This window comes from Cebus imitator, unplaced genomic scaffold (genome assembly GCF_001604975.1).
Source record: "Cebus imitator isolate Cc_AM_T3 unplaced genomic scaffold, Cebus_imitator-1.0 Scaffold76, whole genome shotgun sequence".
In the NCBI taxonomy this organism is placed as follows: domain Eukaryota; kingdom Metazoa; phylum Chordata; class Mammalia; order Primates; family Cebidae; genus Cebus; species Cebus imitator.
This window is the reverse complement of record NW_016107391.1, coordinates 6,004,004-6,019,428: the sequence shown is the minus strand read 5'-3', so window position 1 is coordinate 6,019,428 and position 15,425 is coordinate 6,004,004. Positions and strand designations below refer to the sequence as shown.

Here is a 15,425-nt window from a genome sequence, read left to right as displayed (position 1 = left end):
CTATGACAAACTGCCTCCCTCTCCAAAGCAGCTACTGAAAAAAAAAAATCCGGGCCTGGGGAACACCCTATTAAGTGAAAATAAACATGTTTTTATTGTTTCATGCTAAAAGATGTACTGGGCTTCATACACTTACAGCTGGGAACAATGCACATTTTTGGCAAAGGAGACTTGAGTCCTCTCTGTAGGTTCACGTGGTTGGCCCTCCCTGCATGAAGAGCAGATGGTGTTTCATGCACAGATTTCTGGCACAGTTCTCTTCTCGTCTGATGTAAAAGATGTGAGTGGACCTCTCCAGCAAGGGAGCCCCCTTTCCCCTTTTGCTTCTTCTGATCAGTCTCGGTGGTAAAGAGCAAATTTAGCACTTCATTAGGGCCACGAACCCAAGTCAAGCTTTGGACTCTGAAAGCACTGAGTCTACCACAGAATCACAGAACATAAAACAGAATAAACACGTGGATCATGTGGATAGGTTTTTGAAAACCGATGGTAGAAAGTGGTCCTGATGGGAGGTGGCTTAGGGTCATGACTTCTGATATCTTCTAGAAGAACATGTTAAGTCCAGGAAAAAAGCACTTGAAAAAAAATATGTGCTCCCAGGAGAAACATTATCAGTACTGGATATTGAACTGAGACACAATAACCCTGACATTAAACACCCCATTAGCACAGTTTTACAAGAAATCTGGAGTGCTACAAATTTGAGTTACCCAACAGTGAAGACATATTCTGTATGTTTTTCTTCTTACTAGAAAACTCCTTTTGGTTTTCCAGGATACAAAGGGTGGAACGAATCTCTGCTGACTCCATGTGGGCAAACAACACCAACACACATGCCACAGACATTTCAGAGTAATCCATACAGATCATTATAAATTATAAAACCAGCAAATAAGCCCCCAAATCTCTTGGCTTTACAGCGGAATATACTAAGGAAATAAGCTGCCAGCCCTGGAACTCTCTATTTTTTGGGATGAAGATATGAAAGGTTTAAAAGTCCTTAAGTGTCCACTGCCCTAAGCAATCGTTTTTAATATATTTATATATTGTATATGTGCAAGGTTTATTTATGCAATATTCCATAATGACTAACATTATACCCCTTTTATAAACACTATTCACATATATATAAACTCATAAAGCATCTCTTTGGTCTATTAAAACACTGTACATAGAAAAATAAGCAGAGACACAAGAGTCTACAGTTTTTCTGCTTATGCTTTCATGGAGGTGTGTATTTTTCTCTTTATCCATTTTCTCCTTACTCTTTTTACTCTTAACGCCCCTTCTGTGTGACCTAAAGTGTAGTAAGAAGAAACAATAATTCCGGGAGATGGAACTCAGACATCATTAACAAGCTCTTCTACTGCACATTTCTGATTGACTCATTGTGATCATTCAAGCCCATCCTTGCTTCCTCCCTGCCACTCCTAGCGCTTTTTGATCCTTGATCATTTGGAATCTGTATGCTGACACCAAGAGTCCAGAGATGAAAACTTGAGAAAGTAGGGAGCTTGGCTGGGTGTGGTTTCTCACCCCTGTAATCCTAGCACTTTGGGAGGCTGAGGTGGGTGGATCACAAGGTCAGAAGTTCGAGACCACCCTGCCCATTATGGTGAAACCCTGTCTCTATTAAAACTACAAAAAAGTTAACCAGGTGTGGTGGCGGACGCCTGTAGTCCCAGCTACTCAGGAGGCTGAGGCGGGAGAACTGCTTGAGCCTGGGAGATGGAGGTGGCAGTGAGCTGAGATCACTCCACTGCACTCCAGAGTGAGACTCTGTCTCAAGAAAAAAAAAAAAAGTGGGGAGCTTTTTCTAAGCGTCTGGAAACAAATCACATTCTTTATTTTATATTTTAGAAAATATTTAGTTTATTGGCTAATCAGGTTCAAAGGAAGAGCTAAATCCTTATGAAACCCTCTACTATACATCATGGAAAGTTCCCAGAGACTTAAAAAACAGCAAGGGAAAAATTAGGAGTGATGGTTTCCTATTGCTCGATTGTAAGGCAGAAGCCAATGCATGAAGATGGAAGTGTGACTAAGAGGGCTTTGAAGACAGGGTGTAAATAGCCAGTGTGCTCAATCACATCTCTTCCCTTCTCACCTACCACTTGGCAGATAAAGCCAGAACCCTGGGGCTTCTTATGGTGTACTCTCACCTCTTCCTGTGGTTAACAGAGAGAAGGGTGTGGCTAAGAAGTCCAAATTATTCATCGCATTCAAAGATGGCTGCCAGTTTAATCCCTGCATGTGACACCTTCACAAAGAAGAAAACATTTCTGTAACCTTCAGATGCAATCCTTACTCTGCTCATGGTTTGGCCAGTGCTGGCTCCTGTTTACAAGCAGGGCTGGATGAAAAACCTGAGGATGTGTCCGTGTAAAATTAGGATCTGAACTTTAAAACAAGTGACATATCTCAGTAATGTTGCATTTGTGTTATTGTCTTTGATAATCAGAGCGGCATGTGCTTTTAAAAAATCAAATTCTTATTGATGTCTTAAGAGAGGAGAAGATGAAAATATATAGTTCAAATAACATCAGGGTATTTATGAATTTCACTTATGTGAGCAATGTCTCTTGTAGGTTAGCACAGGTAATTTTACAGTTGTATTTTAGATTACAGTGTTTTTTTTTAAATGAGGAGTAGAATGTCTTCTAATGGTTTGTTCTAGATAATGATTTATTTATGAACATAAAAGGATGCATGGTTATAATTGATATTTATATCTTTCTACTTGAAATAGCCTCTTTGTAAGCATTGCAGCTTGGTATCTTTCTTATAACATCACGGGTTTTTTTCTTGTCTGAGACTCTTTAGGTACCAAGTCTTTATTTCCTTGATCACTACGTTTTATTAGAAATCCTTTGGGTCAGAGGGTATCATGGGAAAAGACAGATTGGAAAAGAATAAAGATGTGGCAGAGTGATGCAGGATGCTTGATGGGGAATCAGGCTGGGGGTGATGGCTAGTGGACATTGTGCTGAAGCATTGGCCTCTTCGGATTGAACATCAAAGAGAATATTAAGTCATCTCTGCATCACTCTAAGTCTGATCTGGAGAGACAGGCCAGACCACAAAACTGGAAGACATTGGATGTCCCGTCTTGTCATTTGTTAGGTGCCAAGCTATGAGAAGTTAGCAAGATAAAGTTTGGCTTTGACAAAAGCAGTGAGTAACAGAGGGATGAGAGTCTGGTGTAACCTGTAACAGCATATGACTCACTTGCTTTTTTCCATTCTGGCCCACCACCCATGAATACTGCGGGTGAAGATGGATTTGCTTCCTATTACTCTCCTGTCTTGGAGGCCAGACTATTGGTATCCCTGTGCCATCCCTGATGGTCAAGGAATATCATGCAGTCCACAAACTCTCCATTGAGCAGTTTCCATTCCAGCAGATTGTTTGCTCTCTTCTGCATCCCAGTTGTCACAAGCTCCTCCTGGGAAGATGACCAAGGCAGGCTCTGTAAAGTAAAAAGGATTTCAGAATCTGTTGTGTGCAAATACAGCTGGGATGAACTATAGTTCTTCAGGATTCTTATACCTTTTGGGTAGAAATTTTTCTTCTCACAGAAAAGAAGCTGTGTTCTTCTCAGTGCATCATATCAGGAGGTACACAGTATCTGTTTCCCCATTGCTGGTGATGCTAACTTTGGTGTTTTGGTTAAGGTGATTGTCTACTGTAAAGTTGTGTTTTTTTTTTTCCTTCTGTGACTAATAAGTATCTTGTGAGGAGACATTCTGAGACTTTTCAAGCTTTCATCCACTAGTTTTAATATTCATTCATGGTTATTGCCTAAACCAATTATTACTGAGTGGTTGCCAAATGGGCTGTTTTTAAATTCCATAATTTCTTTTACACTTAGAGATTGGCACTTGACTATAAGGGGGAGCTCTTCCTTCTCCTGCATTTATTTATTTATATCAGCATAGCGTCAGGGATTCCTATTTCATTTTACAGGTTATCGCCCATTACTGTCAAGCCCCGACTCCTGCTCTAAACCCTGAATCTAATGATGAAGAAAGAAATAACAGACAAATACAGATTGAGAGACATTCCATAAAATAAATGGCTTGTACTATTCACAATTCCAAGACCATAAAAGAAAATGAATCTCAAGGAACTGTTCCACATTAACTGTTCCACATTAAACTAAAGAGATATGACAACTACATGCAAGATGTGGTCCTGAAAGGGATCTTAGAAAAGACTTTTGAAACAATTTTTCTGTAAGGGTAAATAGGACAACTAAAAAATAATAGGCCAATTGACTATGACCTGTAGACTAGTTAATAGTACTATATCAACATTGATTTTCTGATTTTCCCGATTTTATTATGGTTATGTAAAAGCATATCCTTATTTTTGAAAAACACACACTGAAATGTTTAGGGATAAGTGGCATTTAGTCTCCAACTTACTCTCAAATGGTCCAAAAATAAATAAGTAAATAAAAATGAACCTGGTAAAATCTTAACTTTTGGGGAACCTAGTGGAAGACCTTACAGGAACTCTTTGCACTATTTTAGCAAACATTTATGGAAATCTGAAGTTATTTCACAAATAAAAAGTTAAAACCCGTGAGCCCCCAGAATTTCTCTGAGGCCTTAAATATTGTATTTTGATGACGAAACTCAACCTGCATCCTTATCATCCTCACACATGTAATCAATATCCTCCCTTCCCTGGCCAATCTCTTGCCTCCTTTCTCTTCCTAGGTTGAGGATGCCCCAGAGGAAAGTGCAACCAAACGTCTCTGGCAGCCCCTTGTGAGGTGTGGGCAGGTGGTTTGATTGCACATAATAGGAGGTTGCTCTTATGGCTTTGTTGCGTGGCTCTTGGCCCTTCTGAGTACTAATAAACTCCAAACTGATTATCCTGCAGGAGGAAAGGAGAAAGCTAAAAGGATGACGGGAAATTTGCTCAATAATTTTCTGTCTCCTGTCCAATTTTCTTTCATCTATACCCCGATTTCTTTTCTGTCCAGGGACTCATGCTGATGTAACTGTCTAGTTTTCTCTTTGGGGAAACTTTAATAATGATCACAGCTTCATTATTTGTGGGGGTGGTGTGGAACTGTCAGATCAAGACTTCCAGCCATTTGTGGAAGTCTTATCACATCAATCTGGGGGGTCTTACCTAAACCCCCAACTTACAAAGGTAGAACTAAGATCTGTGGCTCCAGAGACTGAAGGTACCAGAGGAGGCTCAGCTTTCAAGCAGGCAACCACAGCTGGGCTCAAAATGGAGCTGCCCTGAGCTCCCAGGGCCTACAAAGGCAAGGCAGCACTTCCTCATTAGCTAATGTGCTTCACTCAGCACTGTAACAGCAAGTAAGAGCTGTCAGAGGCTCCAGGTGGCTGCTTTACATTCAGCAGGAGAAGCAGGCGTTCCGTGATTATGAGGCTACATTCTGTGTCTCACCATGTCAATAAATTACACAGGATTTGGCGTTATGCTGTCGTCACTACACACCACTAAACGTGGGCAGGGGTTTCATTTTGTTATTCACCAATTTTAAAAGGAAGGTGGCCTGCCTTAGACATACCCTGCCTCTCCTCCTTGAGCGTAGGTTGGTGCCAGTGCTGATGCTGGGCATCTGCCTATGGAGAAGGTTTGACCTGTTAATATTGCAATGGGCCCAGAGATGGCCTCTTTGATCTGTATTATCAGTGTTGGTGTGAGAATGTCTCTCCCAGATTATAGCATCTGCATTCCAAGCGAGTAGCAATGGTTTCTTTGCTCTTTTTAACTACATTTATTGTGAGGTAACATTTCTGAGAACACGTGTAGGGGCAGGGAAGTAATAAGAAAGTAACTGCCAAGGGAAAGCTGGCTGCCACATTAATCTGACCTTCCAGGTTGTGCTAAATGATGTAGAAAGAACTTCAACTCTAAGATCAACTGACATTTTAATAGGCACCCAGAAAAATCCCATCCATGGTAGGAGGTGTGACTTTTCCTATGGCTGGCACTGTGCAGTAAGGAGTAGCAGCCCTTACTAGCGCTGTGTCTGCAGGCCAGGGGTTTTGAGATTAGGCAGGTAATAATTCTTTGTTTACTGAGCACTCCACAAGACAAGTCTATTTGAAGTAAAAACAAAAAGACATCACCAAAAACCCCTGATGTCTGGAGATAGCTCTTCCGTCCAATCTTTTTGTTGTTGTTTTTGAGATGGAGTTTTGCTCTCGTCCCCAAGGCTGGAGTATAGTGGCGTGATCTTGGTTTACTGCAACCTCCAACTCCCAGGTTCAAGTGATTCTCCAGCATCAGCTTCCCAAGTAGCTGGGATTATAGGTGCGTGCCACCATACCCAGCTAATTTTTGTATTTCAATGGGGTTTTGCCATGTTGGCCAGGCTGGTCTTGAACTCCTGACTTCAGGTGATCTACCTGCCTTGGCCTCCCAAAGTGCTAGGATTATAGGTGTGAGCCATCATGCCCAGCCTTTCATTCAATCTTAAATGAGGAAGAAAACAGTTAGCAGCCACAGACTGGAGCCAGATTGCCTGGGTTTATTTCCAAACTCCACAGTTCCTAGCTTTGTGACCTCATGGAAGTTTTTTAATCTCTCCAGTCCTTTAACATGGGGGTAGTAATCGTATTTATTGTAACTGTGGGAGTTTCAAAGAAGTCAATGTTTGATATAAGTAAAGCACATAGTACAGTGACACATAGCAGGGGCTCTATAATTGTTGGCTCAAAATTATTATTATTGATTCAAAGACCTCCTGAAGGCTATTTCTTGTGATTCTGCTCCTTAATTATCTCAAAGAATAGAGCATCCTGCAGGTAGAAACAGGTCATTAAACAGTGGCTGTCACATTTGTTACTAGAGTTTCTTTTGCCCTAAAAACCTGTCTCAGTTTCCTAAGTTGAGTTCTTTAAACTTTACATTCTTATCTATAAAAGGATAATAATGGATGCTAATGAAGATAACAATACCTTAGTATTTATTTTGTGTGGTGTTGTGAGATGTCTTCTATTATTATTCCCTCTATATAGATGAGAAAACTGAAATTCAGAGAGGTGAAGTGACTTGCCCAAAGTCACATAGTAAAACACACTTTAGCACAACTTAGGTGTTCCAATTCTATAGCCTGGGCTCTGAAATCCTGTGCCAGAGAAAGCTTGGGGGATTGAGAGAGAGAGAGAAACAGAGAGAGAGAGAAAGGGAAGAGGGCTGAAGGGAGGGAGAGAAGAGACTCACAACTAGTAATAAGTACTTTCTGAATAAGCAGGTGCAGAAATTCAGTAAGTATACCCTAATGATAACAAAGGAAATGATATTTCATGTCTTGTGTATACAATTCCAAACAACCATTTTGGCTTTTTTTTTTTTTTTAAAGATGATTTTTTGCTCTGTTTGCTGCGTAGTCATTGCTTTAAATAACTGCAAGGGCCAGTTCCTCTGAAAGGTGAGTTCTTGAGATCTCACAGCGCTGGAAAGCAAGTGCCTAAGCCAAGTCCCTTGTTTTAGAGACAGGGAATAGGATGGAGAAAAGGGAGGTAATTTGCCTCTCCGCCTGCAATAACTCCAGTGACATCTTCCCTATGTTCATCCTTCCTATGATGGGCCTTTTTGTCAGGAAAAAAGGTGATTCATTTATTCTCCAATTGTTCATTCAACAAATACTTACTGTGTAATCAAAAATACTTGATAAATAAAAGAGTGTTAATGGAACCTATCCCATGGAGAGTTTCCTGGATGGGCTGAGCTTGTTCCTGCTCTTCCCACTACGCTGCGTGTCTGGTTCCTTCTCAGTCTTCAGATCTCAACTCCAATGTCATCCCTTTGGAGAATCTTCCCTGGTCACCCTACGTAACATAGCTCATGCCCCTCAGCCATTCTCTGTCCCATCACTTTGTTCCTTTCATAACATCTGAAATGTAAAAATTCTCCTGTTTGTCTATCATTTACTCCCCCGCTTCCTGCAGGTAGGAACCTTATCTGTGTTGTTCGCTGCTGTATCCCAACTGTATGGAACAACACCGGGCACGTAGCATGTAGTAGATGCTCAGTTGATACCCATTGAATGAAAAATGAATAAATGAATGAAGTGATATTGATTTTTTCCCAGGAAGAAAACATTCTGTGACTTTAAATGGAGATGGAGTGAGATTAGCACTTGGCTGGAGTCCATAGGTCATAATGGATGCCCAGTGGGGGGTTTAATCAGTACATGCATTTTCTGAATTACAAAGTGTGCCAGGGACATTTAATTTCTGTTAATTGGCACCAAGGAGGAGGGGTTGTTATTGAAATCACCAGCCAGCTGGAAGTATGTCCGTGTCAGACCTATTTGCAAATCAGAATGGACATTTCATAAACTGTGTCACCCTTGGGAAGCTGCAAGCGCCCAGAGGGGCAACACCGATGCGCTTGCTGGTTGCATTCTGCATTACGCACAGCCCTGAATCTGAAACCTTCAGAAGATGAGGTGGTGCGGTGGTGGGGACAACCAGAAGAGAAAAGACTGATGAGAATTATGGCATAAAATGCTTTTAAAAATGATTGTCATATTGCCCCAACCCTGGCACCACTGACCAGCTTATCCGAAAGGTCAGACAACAAAGCTGAGATTTCTTATCCTTCAGAGCTGGCCCCACCGTCTGCTAATGGTTGCCTTGGACAAGTGATTTATCCTCTGAGCTTCAGTTGTTCGATCTATACATAGGGAACAATAACACAACTCATGGGGGGTGGGGGTTGTGAAGATTAAATGAGAAAATGAATGTAAACAATGGTATTGGTAGCTAACATTACAGTATTTTCTTGTGCTGGGCACTGTGCTAATTGTCTCACTTAATCCCCACCAAACCACTGGAGGAAAGCACAATTAATACCCACATTTTACAAGGGAGGGAACTACAGGTTGGAAAAGTTAAATGATTTGCCCATGGTGACACAGCAAGGAAACACGGGGCCTGTATATGATCCAGGTCATCTGACTCTACCGGACCCTTAGCAACCCTGTAACAAACCCTCTAGGGGATTCACTAGGTACCGGGCACGTAGTCCACATCTAATGCATGGCGGCTAGTAAGAAACTCCGTTCTCACATTTAGCATTCTTCCTGCTCATCCTGCTTTCAAGCCTACACCATGCCTGCTAATGTCTTCAACAGCCACGACGTCTGGGGCCCCTTCTGTACACCAACATCTGCCTCTTGTCTCACTTGATTTTCCCAGTCACACTATGAAGTGCTGATTATTGTTTCCACTTTTCTGATAAGAAAGGCTCACAGAGGTTTGTTAACTTGGTCCAAGGTCAGGTAGCTGAGAACTGGGGTCAGGTTTTGACCCTAGGGATGCATGACTCCAGAGTCCAGGCACTTCCCTCTTCACATCACACTTCTCTGTGACGCTCATTTTTCTAAATCTTTCTTCTCCACAAAGCTCTCTTGACAACTAAAACATTCTCATTGTTCTCCCCTCTCACTTCTGTCTGATAGAGCCTAGATAGCCCTCTTTGTTTTGAATTGTGCCTCTACATCAAATAAATGGTAATAGCTACCATTTATTGAACATTTCTATGTACCCAATACCATACTCAGAGCTGGATATCCCTGAACTTGTTTAATCCTTCGAGAACTCTGCTAGGAAGTATATGGTCTGATCCTAACTTTACAAACGAGAAAACTGAGGTCTAGGGAGATGTAACTTTTCCAAGTTTCTTTAGTTATCTGCCAAAGGAAACATAGCTGCTAAGTAACAAAGCTGTGACAAAGCCCCAGGTGATCCGGCTCCAAATCTCATCATTCCAGCTATTATACTAATTACTTCTCCTGATCTTGTAAGGTTCTAGTGCAGTGGGAACATAGCTGGTCCTTGACTGACGCTTTTAGTTCTCTGTTGGAGGCCCCCGTAACAAAGAAGTCCTAAGCTCCAAAACTTGCCAACATCTAAAACAACTTAAGCTTAAAAAAAGAATTCAGCTTATAAATAGAATGTACAGACAGAATATTTAGAAATGCGGTTCTGATATCTAAAATTAGCCTTCCCTTCAAAACAGTATCACCCCTTCTGACTGTTTGACTGTTCTGTTCCTTGTCATGGAAGCTCGTGCTATCTCTCTCTAGCTGTAACTGACATGTCCTATTTGTGCAATGCAGTCCTCTCTCTCCTTGACAGAGACATAAAACGCCTCCTACGGTATTGGGGAGAAGGTGGTGGTGGGGCCAGCAGGAATCTGGATACGACCTTTTGAAGGCACTATTTGTTTGAATTCATCTTTGGTCCTCCAGGCCTGTTTTAGCTGCCTCTCTACATTTTGATTCAAGCTTGCTTCCTATTTATTTGTGAGGGTCTCCTGAATGCCAATAGCCTTCTCAATCCTCTTGGATGGTCAGGAAAGGTCATTAGGTCCTGCTGGCCTCCAGGACATGTGTGATCTACAGCACTGAAACTCTGACATCGAAAATGGCTCTCATCAAGTTGCTCGGTCATGCTAGCACTGATTCCAAGAGCATTAACATAGAACGCACACAATGCACAAAACAGCCTCTCAGTTATCTTTTGCCTTTTTCCCTAGGTCTTGGCTGGCATCCTTTTAGTCTTTATCAGGCTGCAGCTCTTGTTCATCCAGCAGTGACCCCATTTACCTAATTAGCTTGCATCGTGGGTGTGTATCTACCCCCAAAAGTAATTGCATTTGAACTTTGGATAAACACCAGCAAGGAACACTGGAAGAAGATGTCAGCTCTCTGAACCATTTTGTTCCTACAGAGGAGATAGAAGTGGAAGTCATTTTGGAGATCATATCCCTCTTCTCGTAGGACTCTGCTCTGTATCATTTAGAGTGAGGACAGGCAAAACCAGAAATAATCTCACAAAGAGAGAGCAACCTGGGGAATGCAAAATGATTGTTTTGTTTTGATGTCAATGATCCAGAACCACACTGCAAGCTTCAGTTCTTTTTCTTTTTTCTTTTTTTTTAAGATGGGGTTTCACCATGATGGCCAGGCTGGTTTTGAACTCCTAACCTCAGGTGATCCATCCACCTCAGCCTCCCAAAGTGCTAGGATTACAGGCGTGAGCCACCACGCCCGGCACTTCAGTTCTTTTTCAAGTGGCTTGGCTGTGTCTGGCAACTCTTGCAGCAGGGGTAGATATGCTTTCTGGATTTTTCTGTGCATAAAATTCTCAGGTATCTTACTTCCCACCCCTACTTGTTGGACAGCAAGACCTTACCTCATAGTTTTTCTCTGGGAGGGCTTGACCCTCTGAGATAAACCCTCCTCCATCTCCTTCCCCATCCTAGCAAACTCAGCAGCGCATCTCATTTGTCCGTGCTCTGCAATCTCAACCATGTTGATAGTTGCCACTGAAGAAAAGGGATTAAGGTTTTGGATTAGAGTCCTGGGTTCTAGTCCTTGTTGCCTTGGACAGGTCATTTGACCCCCGAGCCTCAAGTCTAATCTTTAAAATGGGATAACAGCAGTACTTCCGTCATAGGGTTGGGTAGAATTAAATGACACAATGCATGTAGCATGTAAAGCGCCTGGCATATGGTAGGTACCTGATAAATTATGGCAATTATTGCTGGATGAGGAGTCAGAAATGCTTTTTATTTTATTTTATTTTTTTTCAGTTTCCATTACACCTCAAACTAGCTTTGTGATTTAAAACAAGGAATTGAAACATTCTGAGTCTCAGTTTTCTGATCTGTAGTCTGAAGACAAAAATAGCATTTCCCCAGGCCAGGCGCAGTGGCTCACACCTGTAATCCCAGCACTTTGGGAGGCTGAGGCAGGTGGATCACTTGAGCCCAGGAGTTTGAGACCAGCCTGGGTAGGATAGCAAAACCCCATTTCTACAAAAAATACAAAAATTAGCCGGGTGTGGTGGCACACGCCTGTAGTCCCAGCTACTGGAGGTGGGGGTTGTGAAATGGGCGAATCACTTGAGCCAGGGTGTTGAGGGTGCAGTGAGCTGAGATTGTGCCACTGCATTCCAGACTGAGAGACAGGAGTGAGACCCTGTCTCAAAAAACCCACCAGCCAACCAACCAAAAATAAACAAGAATTTCCCTGCATACCTCACAAGGTTCTTAGGACAATTTATTAAAAATTAACAGCAGTAGCAGCAGCAGCAAGATCTCATTTCAGTTTCAGATTCAGAGGAGCTGCTTTTGGTTTCTATGATTGGCTACCTTGAGGTGCCAGGCAAGGCCCAGAGGAGAGCTACTTTAAAGGCCCCCAAATCGCTTAAAAGCCCTTAAGCGATCTGGGCTTGGCCACAACCCGTATTTCCTCATTCAGAAGCAACAAGGTCTCCCAAAAGAGGTGTAGTTAGAAAAATTGTCAAAATTCCTTCAAACTAGAATTTTTTTTTCCGTTTATTTATTTTATTGCATTTTAGGTTTTGGGAGATAGCAAGGGGAGAGATGCCAGATGTAGGTGATGGGGAGGAAGGCAAACTAGAAATTTTAAAAACCAGACATGTTGGTGTATCAAAATCAGTTCCCAGCAATGAATCAAAGCCTTAGAATCTCAGGGACAGAAGCCAGATGGGAGCTCGACTCTTGAGGCAGAATATCTATGGCCTTAGGTTGCAATATTTGCTTTGAGTAGTGTTTACCAAATATCTCTGTGAGTTACACTAAAAATTCTGTATGGTCTATGTGTGGGAGAATTACACGGGAAAGATAAGTCCAGAATGCAGGGTGGTGGTTGTGAGGGAAGTTGTGGGGAGGGGAAGAAAGGAATGGAATTGGGGGAGGCATGCAGTGGACCTCAGTGGTAATGACAATTACTATTTTTTATTTTATTTTATTTGTTTATTTATTGTTTTTAAAGATGAGGTTTCACCATATTGGTCAGGCTGGTCTCGAACTCCTGACCTTAGGTGATCCGCCCACCTTAGCCTCCCAAAGTGCTGGGATTACAGGCGTGAGCCACCGCACCTGGCAGTGACAATTACTGTTTTTAAAAAAGTTGGGTGGCAGGTATATGGTTATTTTTTAAGATCCTGTATAATTACATATGTGTATAGACATGTATTTCATATGTGTGAAACGTGTAATATAAAAGGGGAGAAAAGCAGAAAGTAGGCCCCAAATCCAGGAAAAATTAATAAGAAACAAACAACACTCTATGAGGGCTGTATCTATTTTCACCTCTCCTGTTAACCACTGCATCTCCATTGCTTCTCACAGAGCCTGGTCCAGAGTGGGTGATCGATCACTGCTGTTGATCGAATAAATGGATGGATGGATGAGTGCATCTGTAACCTCCTCCATGATCTTCATCATCCCCACCATCTTTGACTTGATGGCACACCTCAGATCCCACCTCACTGCCTTCGCCTTGTCAAAGTGTAGATCAGTGGGCAGAGGGCCTCCTGGGAACACTTTGTTTTTGCTTTGGTCTTGGACATATTCTAGGACTGGAAAACAGTCTACTTGATCATTTAACATTGCTCTGTTTCAAACAAAGCGTCCTTGTATGAGTTATTCTCAGTGACACCAATTTGCTGCAGGGATCTTTGGAGTTAATGTCTCTGGTTTGGTCCTGACTGCCAAACACATTCCCTAAGTGACTGTCTTTCATGGTCACCTGAGAGGTTGCTGGAAGTGCTAGCACTACCTTCTCTTAGCCAAAGGGAGAACTGGGAGGTCTTTTCTCTCAAGATATGAACAAGAGAAGCATCAGTGGCAGCAGCTGCTGGCTCGGCACTGCCTCGTGCCAGCTTGCTAAGCACTTGGTCCCAGCTGGAGAGACTTGATAGGACTTTGCTGTTCTGCCTGCCACAGCTGTTCACTTCCCAGGAAGGGAGTCCAGAAGATATGTGGCTGCCTGTGTGGTCAGAGGTGGGTGAGAGGATGAGGATGGATGCTTGCTCCTTTCATGGAAACAGACAACTTCCGTACCTCCCGAACCAATGCCAGAGGAGCTGGGAAGCTCATAGGCATTGCTAAAACCTTTTAGGGTGTTAGCTGAGAAAGACCAGTGAGCATGGAGCTGCCCTCCCTCCCAGTCAACTCATTTCCTAGACTCGGGGCCAGGTGAAGGTGATTGTCAAGGGCTGGACAGTGGTCAGGGTCGGGCTGAGAGGAGTGCTGGGCTTGTTAGAAGTGCTCTTGGCTTCTGCATGACCTCTCAAGGCCCTATGCTATACTCTAGGGTCACAGTTAAGATATTTAGCAAGCAGGATGGCCTAGGCACTGGCCAGCTGGAGTGGAGAAAGTCTTTATGGCTGGAGGTCTTGGCTGCACCTGGCCTGAGCCTTTAGGTGCTGAATGGGATAGTGATGGGGAGCACCTGGGGGAAGGACCAGGGTGTGGGTGTGAGGAAGCCTTGGGGAGCTCAGAGCACCCAGTATTCACCTATCAGTACAAACCTCTTTCAACATTCCACCAACCAGTGTGGCCACTCTCCTGCTGGATGTCAGGGCTGAATGTTGGCTCTGAGAAAGGTGGATCGGAGCCTCACATTTTATGAGAATCAGATTCACTTGGGGAGATTGTTAAAAGCAACAGACAACCCAGAGCCCACTTCCAAACTACTGAGTGAGATGAGACTCCCTACGGCCCCGGCCAGGCTTACTATACTCCTGAGATCTGAGTTTCCTGGATCAGCTGATTTCTAAGGATTCTGCAACTTTCCAGGGGTTTATGAGGACTTGAGAGAAAAGAGTCCTGCACAGTCTCTGGGGGGAATATGCCCAATTGAGGGGCAGGTCATGTGGGTGAGTGAAGCAGGCTGCTGGGGCGCAGCACATTGAAGAATGAACGTTCATTTATTTCAAGCCACCTGGACCCTAACCTAGCCCCCTGGATTGCTGCCGCTGGGGAAGGAAGGCCTGGTGTGGATAGACTCCCTGACTTCTCAAGACACACTAGAGGTCACTGAGCCACGTTTTGAGTCAGTCCTGCATCTCTTCAAGACACAGGTGGGTGCGCTCCTTTAAACTCTTCCTGCTCTGAAATCCCTGTCTGTGGGACAGAGGGGTGGAGGAGGCGGGGTGGGTTCCACACACAAAGGGAAGGAGACAAATCCCAAGTGAGGATCTTGATGCTGCTTAATGAAGCCATTTCTTCAGGTATAGTCCTCAGAGTATGTCCCCAGCTGGGTGTGACCCGCCATCCCTGCTCAGATGTCTCCTATTTTCCCCCAATCAAATCCTACTCTTAGCACGTTTCATAGCACCGAGATGCCAGCGCCTGACCACGGGGCAAAGGGGCACTCTTCCTAGGGACTGTCGGAACCTTAGCTGAGTGGTGGTGCTCTCACAGGATGGAATTTTCACCTTCAAACTTGAGGGGCTAGGGTTCTACCTGGGATCTGTGGAATGTTCCACAGGGAAATGAATTCCTCTAAGATAATTTGGCTCCACTGCTACAGTTAAACCTAAATGCTGAGGCTCTTTTCTTGCTTGGAATACCCTTTTCCCACCACTTTGTGTATCTGACTTGCT

The 15,425-nt window shown here is 43.3% G+C and overlaps 1 protein-coding gene across 1 annotated transcript in view; it reads right to left on the bottom strand.

The window, feature by feature from the left end:
• Positions 1–2,816: 2,816 nt before the first annotated feature.
• Positions 2,817–15,425, bottom strand: part of SH3RF2 (SH3 domain containing ring finger 2) — a 148,800-nt gene continuing 136,191 nt past the window's right edge. The window contains exon 10 of the mRNA XM_037739902.1: positions 2,817–3,469. The gene's annotated coding sequence lies outside the window, so the exon portion shown is untranslated. The remainder of the gene's footprint in view (positions 3,470–15,425) is intronic.